Genomic DNA, 11,343 nt, shown 5'->3' on the forward strand with positions numbered 1-11,343 from the left:
ATGTGCATATGGAGAACTCTATATTTGCAAGTAGTGAAATCCTGTAATGCTTACCATGTGTACATACCTATATTCGCCCTTCAGCAATCAATGGCTAGAATAATATCCTCACAAAAATTTTGCCCACAGAACACGAGTATATAACAATGCATGGTCTGTTAGTTACCTTGAAGAATTTGTTTGTGAGGACAGAACATGATTCCATAACATGCATGACATGGTAGTTTCCTGTGAAGAATCGATTGCTAGATAACATGAGTATAACCATGCATGGCACTTCTATATTTTCGAACCCAGTATACATTTCCCTGTATTTTCCTCCCAGTTCCAACAGGGACATATCAATGTTGATCTTACATTAACAATGCTGATCTTACATTAACAATGCTGTTTCTTGCATTTTCCTACTCATACTCTGAACAATGCTGATCTTACATTAACAATGCCTGTCCTTTTTTATATGATGCAGTGTCCCTACAGTTACTGCCCTTTGTAATCAGACCACCTTTGCCAAAAACAGGGAAGCACAACTGGTTCCTCGCTTGATCAGACAACGGCAAAAGACTGATGATCATTCGGACACATGAGCCGAAAAAGTTATATTGCAAAAACCCCACTGTATACAAGCACCATGAAATACGTGAGTATCCGGACAGTGGCTGTTACGTCTATGAGCAGGATACCAGCTTGTTGAGGCCTTCGGGGTTTTTTAGTTGGAGGTGGGTAAACAGCCTTGGTTCACACTCTTTGTTTCTCGGACTCAATTATCCGATTAACCAGGAGATCACCGTTGGCAAGGACCTTGATGGCAGAGAGGCTCTGTTTGCTATGGAAAACTGTTCCTACACGGCGAGCCCTAGGAGTTCGGGAGCAAACTCCCCTGATTGTCAACGATACAGCCTGCAGCCAAAAGAAGGTGAGAATGACAAAGGCATCCGGATTAACTTTGATCCTTGGATGTCTCAATTACGACAGGCAGTGATGTGGTTCAAGCCTTCAGGTTGATAGGTAATTGGGCTGCTGCATCGAAAGGGTGGAGTACTGGTGTCTCCGGATCATTGGTCGCTGAAGCGGGGCTGCAAATTATGATGGTGTTGGATCATCTCTTCGAATGACTTTGTTGTCTATGCTGCTTGTTCTGGATGGGTAGTTCTTTCTTTTGTTATGCATATTCCTTGTCATTTGGTCATCCTCGACGATGTCACTCTTGCTATGTAATAGTTGGCTCTATTTAGAATGTCATTCTCGTCTGGATCACGAGAGTCTGAGCGCTGCAGATGGGTGCGTTTTGGTGGTGTAGCAAGACTTCTTATGAACTATCATGTCTTGCTGTTTATGTCAGTAGTTGTCTCTAGTCAGTGTTTGAATGTTGTATATATCGTTGTTTCGAACTGTTTATTGTCTCGAACTACTGGTGGGCTAAATGAGGGCATCACCATTCTCCAGTGTTCAGAGTGTATCATCTTTTTTCAAGTTATATAATTTGAGCTCAGTGTCTTTCCGATGATGTACACTTGTTTGGGCCAGTGAGGTGTCGTTGAATATGGGCCGAGTAGTAACGCAATGCCAAACAGGTCAACTATGACTCTTAGGCCGGGCTCTCAAAAGATCCTAAAAAAGGTCGGGCTCTCCAAAAAAGAAAGAATACGGACTCTTAGGCTGACATGTGAGCGCCACCGGTGTTTTCGTGCGCTTGCGCGCCGAGAGCATATTGGCGCGTGTTCGAAATTCAAGCTACATTTTCATCCCCAATCTCCCACCCCTCCCCCACCTCTGGAATCTCGATTCCTACTCCAGTTCCCCCAAATCCCCCTCCTGTACTCCCTGTACTCGATCTCACTATCATGTCGCCGGTCAACGCGGATCTCTGAGCCGGAGATCCTAAGGTCCGTCCTGCCTTCGTGTCACATCCCTAGTCTGGTATGCACTTAGGCTAGCTAGATATGCTGCATCATGTCTAAATTTCATTTAAAGTTGAATTGGGGATGACCAAACCCTAGCACCAAATGAATTCAAGTAGGTTCAAAATAAAAATATTTTCAATGAACCCAAAATGCCCTTAGAAATGTTCATGATTTTTGATAAAGGTGAAAACCTCTACCAGAAATGATGAGCATATTTATTGGCCATTTATGGATTTTTGAGCTAAATCATACTGTATTTGAATTGGAGCATTTAATGCCTATAAATATTTTAAATGCTTCAATACTTCTGAAAACAATTGGGGGCTGTTGGAAATAATTCATTTAAATGCCCACAATTATTTTCAGGATTTATTAAGATGATTTGGGCTATAAACTAAATCAAAACAAAATAACAGAAATAGAAAACAGAAACAAATGAGAGAGAGAGAGAGAGAGAGAAGTGCTTACCTGTGCAGCCCACCAGAGCCGGCCCAGCTCCTATGCTGGTCCAGCACTGTGCGGCCCAGCCCACCGCAGCCGCCACCGTCTTCAACCTCCTGCCAGTAGGCACGAGGGCGTGTGCTTGCCGCACGCGCGCGCCACCTCGTTGCCCTGGGCGCCTCCCGCGACGCCACGCACACCCCGGACCCTCTCACTCTCTCTGGACCCCTCCTCCTCCTCTGCTCTCCCTTCCTCTCGTCACCGAACACACCTGAGAGCGCCACTCGCCGTAGCCATGACCACCGGCCACCCCTTGTCCCGTGATCGTGCCCAGCAGCTCCGCAATCGGGCACCACATCCCAGAGCCGAAGGAAACGAGCCGGAGGACTGTGCTTCATCGCCAACGTCCTCGTCTTCACCGCCGGCGCCCGGAGATCGTCTCCGTTGATTCGTCGGTTTCCGTCCGTCCCCGAGGCCACTGACTTTCTGCGCCGCCTCCCTGTGAGCTCCTCATCTCTCCTCTTTGCTCGCCCCCTCCGTTCCCGTCCTCTAGCCATCGTTCCACAAGTGCCCGAAGCCCGGCTCCGCCGGCCATGACGCCGCCGTGGCCACTGTCACATAGAGCTGCAACCGAGCACATAGCCGTGCTCAGCGCAACGCCAGAAGCCCAAAAACCCCTCCAGCTGCCCCTGTCGTGCTTCGCAACACCGAAACCGCCGAGACCCGAACTCCGGCCGCCGCCTTGCTCGCCGCCGGCGCTGCTCCCGGCCACCCCGCTGCCTCCCGTCCGGTCCTTTGGATGCGGACGAGCAAGAGCTACTCCCCGGTGCCCTTAGCTCACCAAACCACCACCCGTAGCTCAAATCCGAGCCGAGCCGCCGTCGTTTTGGTCGCCGCCAGCAAGGCTTCGGCGACCGATGACGTGGCACCGTCATTAGGTGCTAACCCTGCTCCTTAAACTGCCCACAACCACTGACAGTGGGCCCCAGGCCTGGTCAAACCTCAGTCAGCGCTGGGTTTGACCAGGATTAGCCCTGTGTCGCTGACGTGTGGCCCCCACACGTCAGGTTTGACCTGGGTCAACCCAGTTGACTGCTGACACAGGCATGACGCAGTGCTGACGCAATTAATCCTTTTCTGGATTTAAAATAATTCAGGAAATTCCAGAAAATCCTATAAACTTCTAAAAATCATAGAAAATAATCTATAACTCAGATGGAAAACATTTATATATGAAAAATGATCAGAAAAATCCAATCTATCCATCTGTACCATTTCCATGCATGTTAGAACAACTTATGACTACTTTTTAGGACAATTCAATTAAATGGCATTTAAGAAATCACATATGGAGTTTGAATTTGAATCTTTGATTCAAGCCAACTCCATTTAACTTGCTGCTAGTTGCATTAGCCCAAACCACAGCATATTGCCATGCCATGATCATGCATCATATTGTGCATTGCATTGATTGTATTTCTTCTCTGTTGCCGGTATTTGTCCCCTCTCGGTAGACGATGTTCCGACGTTGTGATCGCTGACACTAATGAAGACTCAATGCTATCTTCAGAAGTGCCAGGCAAGCAAACCCCCTTGTTCATTCCGATACAATCCCACTCTCTCGCTCCTGCTCTCTTTTACTGCATTAGGACAACAACGCTTCAACTGTTACTTGCTGCGGTAGTTGAACCCCTTTCCCCTGCATGACCTGTCATTGTCACAGTAAATAGATGAAACCCACTAGCATGAGTAGGAGTTGTTTGAGCCCTGATGTGCCTACTCATTCATGCTTGTTTGTCATGCCTGCTATTGCTTAGAGTTGTGTCAGGTCTGATTCATCGGGAATGAATTGGAAAGTTGTGAACATGTCCTACTGTGTGAGAGCTAAGTGTGTGAACACGATTTGGTAAAGGTAGCGGTGAGAGGCCATGTAGGAGTACATGGTGGGTTGTCTCATTGAAACCGTCTTCAGGAACTGAGTTCTGTGTTTGTGATCCATGAACAGTTACTACCACACATTGGGTTCCAGTAACTCGACACCTCTCGGCTTATTAACCGCCTCGATCTCTGTCCAGGAGTTGCAACTAGTCTCTGGTGTTTGTAGGTAGTGTTAGTAGTCTACCAAGTGGCACCCGGTACAGGTGGACTTGGGACAGACTAGGCACACGTGGCCTGGTGTACCGAGTGGCACCCGGATGGTGGGCTCGGGAACCCTGCACACATCGTTTGGGGCCGTGAGCGACACCCCGGCCGGATCTCCTTGCGGATGGAACCCGAATAGGCGATAAACCTGGACGAGAGACTTGTGTGGTTAGTCAGGTCGTGGCCGACTCCCTCGCCAGGCTTCCGCTTGAAGGTTGCCGAGGTACACGAGGTGTACATGGTGGTAAGTGGCGAGAGCGTGTGTGACGAAGTACACCCCTGCAGGGTTAATATGATCTATTCGAATAGCCGTGTCCGCGGAAAAGGACTTCTGGGTTGCCTATAACAGTTCATAGACAAGTGAAAGTGGATACTCTAAAATGCGCAAGATAAGCGTGAGTGCTATGGATGGCATTCTCGTAGGGAGACGGGAGCGGATCCATAGTGGTGTATTGATATGGTGAGTATGTGGACTCGTGTGCGCCACCTCAAAAGAGTTACTTGCAGTCGTAGTTCAGGATAGCCACCGAGTCAAAGCTGGCTTGCTGCAGTTAAACTCCACCACCCCTTTTGTTGATACCGATGCATATGTAGATAGTTCTGATGTAAGTCTTGCTGGGTACATTTGTACTCACGTTTGCTTATTTTATGTTTTGCAGAGAGACGTCAGTCTCGCTAGTAGTTCCGTGTGGACTTCGACGTTTAGCTTGTTACCTCAGCTACGATCTTGTGCCCTCGGCAGGATCTGGTAGATAGTCAGGCTTCTCAGCCTTTTTCATTTATAGATGTCTGTACTCAGACATGTTAAGCTTCCGCATGTGCTTTGACTTGTATGCTCTGAATGTTGGGTCATGAGACCCATGTTTGTAATATCTGGCTCTTCGGAGCCTAATGAATAAATACTCTGAGTCGTAGAGTCTTGTTGTGTGCCATGTTGTATTTGCACATATCGAGCATATTGTGTGTATGATTGAAATGCTTGGTATGTGTGGGATCCGACAACCTAGTTGTTTATCCTTGGTAGCCTCTCTTATGGGGAAATGTAGTCTTGTGCTTCCATGAGCCATAGTAGTCCGCTACAGCCCGGTTCACCGGAGTCCTGCTAGCCCAGCACTACTGCTCCGGAACACTTGACTGGCCGGCATGTGATTCACTTCGTTCCTGTGTCTGTCCCTTCGGGGAAATGTCACGCGGTGACATTCGGAGTCCTGCCTAGCCTGCTACAGTCCGGGTTCCCGGAGTCCTGTTAGCCCAGTGCTACAGCCCGGATTCGCACGCTGCTGACCGACATGCTCGATGTTGATTCATGTATGCCTGTCCCCGTAAGTTAGTGCCACTTTGGGTTCACGACTAGTCATGTCGGCCCGGGTTCTCTGTCATATGGATGCTAGCGACACTATCATATACGTGAGCTAAAAGACGCAAACGGTCCCGGGCCATGGTAAGGCGACACCCGTGGGAATACCGTGCGTGAGGCCGCAAAGTGATATGAGGTGTTACCGGCTAGATCGATGTGACTTGGAATCGGGGTCCCGACACTTCGGTCGCTGCGTGCTGTCGCTCAACAGTGGCATGGCGGCGCTTGACAACCAGTTTACCGGCAAAGTGCTGATGGTAACCATCAACGGCGACCGGCCTCCCTTCTCGCTGGACGACCTTGTCAAAGCTCTTGGCATTGCGCACGGCATCCAAATAAGTGACTTACTCGTCGAAGTCTGTCCGCCACCGGCTAATTTCTTCGTCAGGTTCCGGACAACTTTCGACTGCAGTCGTGTGTTCGAATATTCCCGGCGTTTGTTCTGCGATGGCGCGCTGGTGAGCTTTGATCGGTGGCACCCAGGATGGGGCTCGGTGCCCTCTGAGCTTGAGTTTTTAACAAAGCTTACCTTCCACGGCATGCCTCGACGTGCTTGGAACAACGAGTCCATGAATGAGCTTATCAACGACCTTGGAGGTGAGCTCGTAAGTATGTTTGTTCCTCCAGACAGCTGGGCTCTGACGGTTGTGGCATGGATGAAGAAGTCGTCCACCATACCGAAAGTGATTGGTGTTGAGATACCGGTGCAGGAACCGAGGTTGTACTATTCGTCTCCACCAAGGCCGCCATGGACCACGTTAGGGATGTACCTGTATCGAGTGTTCGTGCATGTCGAAGAAGTGGTCAATCCATCAATCAAAGTCCTGCCGCCGCCACTGGTGCCAGGGTCCGTCGACGACGTCCATTACAGGAGTCAACGTCAGACTTTCCCCGTGTTGCTCGAAACGATGGATGGCACAGGGCCTACTCCATCGCGCGGCGGAGGCCACTGCTTCTTTGGGAGAAGAGGCTGGGCTGGCTGCCTGGATGTGCTCTAATTTGAGGTAACAACTGAATCTTGTCAGATACTAGTTAAATCCGAGCTATGGGTGTGAAGCACTGATGTGCCAGTACATTTGATTGTGACCTGTTCTAATTTTGTACCTGAACTTTTTTTAGAAAGGGTTGTACGTCAACTTAATGTCCTAGCAGAACTTATTGTGTTGTCTGTCTGTTTTCTTTGCACAACATTCAAGATATTTCCCTATCATTGATAAAGACGATGAACTGTTATGTACGAGTTCATTGGTTTCAACATAGCCCTACCCATAGCGATCCACTGCTTCCATCTTGATTGTGCCGCCTACGTGAAATTTTTGTATGCAAGTTCAGTGTGCTATGATGTTCTATATGATTGTGTCAACTATATAAATTTTTACTGAGCATTAGCAATGCATATGGCTGAAAGATGTATTTACGAGCATCGACAGATGGGTCTCTCTCTCTCTCACACACACACACACGCACACACGCACAAGTGGGACCCGTTGAATTATTTCTTTGCTCGTGACAGCTTTTAATTAGGTTCCACTGTAATCTAACTTTTTTCTTAAGTTATTAATTGAGCTCAATGACTTCAAAAAGTTGTACAAAAGACTTGTTTGGGCCTTTCCGGTGTCGCTGAATGTGGGCTGAGTAGCCATGTTAGGTTGTACTGTACTACACATGCCTTTTTTTCAACATCAACAATGCAACTGGGCCGACAGTTGTACACAATATCCGAGTCAACTTGTTATTCTCCGCCCCGCTGGGCTGCAAACTTTCCTAGGAGGTATGCATTAGGCTTAACAAGAAAATGGACTTTAAGAAATAATAAATGGGATGTAATTATAATAACTAGGCAGTAACTATAAAAAAATGCACCAAACGCGTAATTAGTTTAAAATATATATTATTTTTGGAATTTGAAAATTTTAATTTCATTACTTGTTGCGCGCGCAATATTTCGTTGGATTTTAACGTAATACAACTTTATTTTGATATTATATTTAATCTGACTAGAAATTTCGGATAAAAATATTTCGTATCCCATAAAATGTGGGATCTTTTTTAATTCTGTTTTGAGCGGTTGGTTGAAATTATTAATCATTGTCCTAGCTAGAAAATGGGATGTACTTTTAACAAACTGTAAATGGGTTGTAGTAAATTCCATTAGAATAAAAAAATGGGCTATACATTCTTACAAATCGCAAATGGGCTATATGTTCCCTGCCACACACTTGTGGGCCTTCTAAGTTGACGCGTCCCCTAAAAAAACTAAGTTGACGCGTATGCAAGGCTTTGTCAACAACACATGGTTCTGGCAGCTGTGGTCGTTGGATGTCCATCCAACGGATGTCGTGCTTCTTCTTCAATCTCGGATATTCTTGGTTCAGCCGCACAAAAAATGATTCCTCCCCCTGACAACTAGGGCGCACCGTTTCGGAGGCTGGCCTGTGGGCCTACTAAGTTGACACGTACCAAGGGCTTTGTCAACTTAGTCAATATAAACGATTCTAGCTGCAGTGACCGTACGATGTCTATCAAACGGCCGTAGTGCTTCTTCAACCTCTGGTCTTCTTGCCCGAGCCGCCCAAAGCAGCGCCGGTCGTGTCGCGTGCTCCTGCATCCCGTGGCCGGCTATGATGCTGCAGAGGCCTCACCACCCCCTACTACTCCCACCGCTGGCCAGGCCATCCCTCTACTCAACCACACCCCCTGTTATTCCGCGGCGACGACAGCCTCACACCGCAGCTGTAGCGACCAGACCTCAAATAGTCTGATCTACCGTGCACCAGTGTCATCCCTGGATCAGTAATGCTGACACGCACAGTACTTGGAGGATTTATAACAGAGTAGCAATCACACACTTATTACATCGAGTATCTCAAGAGAGAAATAAGTATGACAAATATGGCTTAAGGCCATCTAAAAACGATAACAGCGGAAGACTTGGAAGATAAGTGAGTCCATCAACTCCAACGGCATCACCGAGTATAAGACCACGACCTAAGGCACCTTACTCGTCATCTGAAAAGTCTGCAACATGAAACGTTGCAGCCCGAAAACGGGCCAGCACATGGAATATGCTGGCAATGTAATACATAGAGAGTAATGAACATAATAATGCTATACTACATGCATATATGGCTGGTAGAAGGCTCTATGGTTACAGTTTTGCGAAAAGCCAATTTTTCCCTACTGCAAAGGAATAAATTTTATTTAACTATCATGGTGGTTGTTAAACATTGAGAATGGTTGACAGCATTCTCAATCCCAATTAAGTATCATCATCAAACCCAACAAAATTAATTAAAGTAACATGATGAGATTCACATGATAATCCAAGTACTAGATACTCAAGATGTCCATAACCGGGGACACGGCTAACCATGATTAGTTTATACACTCTGCAGAGGTTTGCGCACTTTTCCCCACAAGACTCGATCGCCTCCGCTTGATTCTCGCACTACATGATGTTTGAGAAACGGATGACCGAGACATAGTCTTTCAGAAACAATAACTCTTTACTCTGGGTGGACAGTTACACCTACTTTCCCCTACATCTGCTAGCCCACCTCTTCAAGATATCATGTAACCTACTCAACTATGCTAGAGCCCATAATAGCTTGTGGCTGCACACGGAAGTTTCTAGCATGAATAATCTCATGATCCCTTTGAACCTGGGTGGCGGTCCAAAAGAAAAACAGGCAATCCTGGAATACCCAGGTACCTCAATCCACCCAGATGTGAGTTTTAGTTGCCACCTTAAGGTTAACCATTAATTAACAATCTCACATCTGTCATGGTAAGACTCAAACCCAATCCACGTCTACTAGCATAGCATAGCAATATGAGCAAACGTAGAAGTAACTCCCAAAGGTTTGAATGCAGGGCAATAGGTACTACCTCAACTACTTCCCAATACCCACAATTTAGTTAGATCCTAATCATGCAATGTTTGAGGATTTGTCTAATGCAATAAAACTGGGTAGTAAAAGAAGTATGATCAAAGTGTTACTTGCCTTGCTGATGATCCGTGAAACCTAGAGATTCGAAGTAGCAAGCGGCGCACTCCGGGTACTCTATCGCAAACAAACAAGCAAACAATAAGCACTCATCTAATGCACAAGTAAAACTCAAATAAAGATCTAACCAGAAAGTTCAACATAAGAACTCCGGTTTCCAAAAAGAATCGAATCAAACGAAGCAACAAAAGTCAAACGGCGAAAGAAACAAGCTTCGTTTACTAATCTGGATCTAAGTCAAATTTTACAGTAGCAAAAACCTAGGGAAAGAGAATTTCGAGATGAAACTCTAGGCGCTTGAATCGCCTGATTCCGATAAACGAGCTAAAAGATATACCAGAACGAAAATCTGATCAGAAATCGCGATCTGGAATAATCGCGGAAAATCCGACGAAAAAGAAAACTGGCGAACAGTCAAACGAACAGACGTTCGTTAACTGCGGCTAACCGGCGAACACGTTTGTTAAATGAATGGATCGGTGAACGTTCACTAACTAACTAAATCGAAAAAAATAAACCAATCTAATAAAAAACCTAGGGTTTCGAAAAAAATAAACCGAGGCGGTTTTTTGAAGAAAAAAAACGGACGGTCGGCGGCGGCGGTGGCTACCTCGTCGGGGCAACTCCGGCGGGGCTCGGGACGGGCTCCGGCGGGGCTCGGAGGGTGCGGCGAGGGGCGGCGGGGCTCGGGGAGGCGACGGCGTTCGGGCTCCGGGCGGCGAGCTCCTTCGGCGGCGGCGACTCGGCTCCGGCGTCGGGCTTCTCCGGCGTCGGCGGCTTCGGTCGAGGCGGGGAACGGGGTGAGGGAGGCGGCGGGGTCGAGCGGGGATATATAGGAGGGGGGGTGCCGTGGGGAAGGGGTAAGGCGGCGGCAGCGTCGTCCCCGACCGGGACTCGGGTGGCGGCGGGAGCTAGGTCTCCGGGAGGGAGACGGCTCGGGCGGTGGGCTGGGCCGTCGGCTGGGCTTCGGCCCAATCGGCGCGCTCGGGATTTTTTTTAAAATAATTTTGCGAACCCAAAAAAATCATAGAAAAATAAATAAAAGTCCAAAAATGCCAAAACAAATTTTCACCGTCTAATTAAAATAATTAGAACAAGATGAACATTTTCTTGGACCAAACATGCAGTTTTGAAAACGTGCAATTTTTCTAATGCAATTAAAATTACAAGTAAAATCCGAATAAAATCAAATATTTGATTTTAATATTTTTCCTCCAATATTTCAATTATTTTGGAGAAGTCATATTTTCTCCTCTCATTTATTTTAATACGAAATATTTTTTGGAGAGAAAATTAATTAAAACCAAAATCCTAGTTTCATTATTTGATAAAAATCAAATATGAAAACCGCGAAAAATCCCCAACTCTCTCCGAGGGTCCTTGAGTTGCTTAGGATTTTCGAGGATTTTGCCAAAATGCAATAAAATATGCTATGCAATGATGATCTAATGTATAACATTCCAAATTGAAAATTTGGGATGTTACAAACCTA

The sequence above is a fragment of the Aegilops tauschii genome, chromosome 2 (assembly GCF_002575655.3).
Source record: "Aegilops tauschii subsp. strangulata cultivar AL8/78 chromosome 2, Aet v6.0, whole genome shotgun sequence".
Taxonomy (NCBI): Eukaryota; Viridiplantae; Streptophyta; class Magnoliopsida; order Poales; family Poaceae; genus Aegilops; species Aegilops tauschii.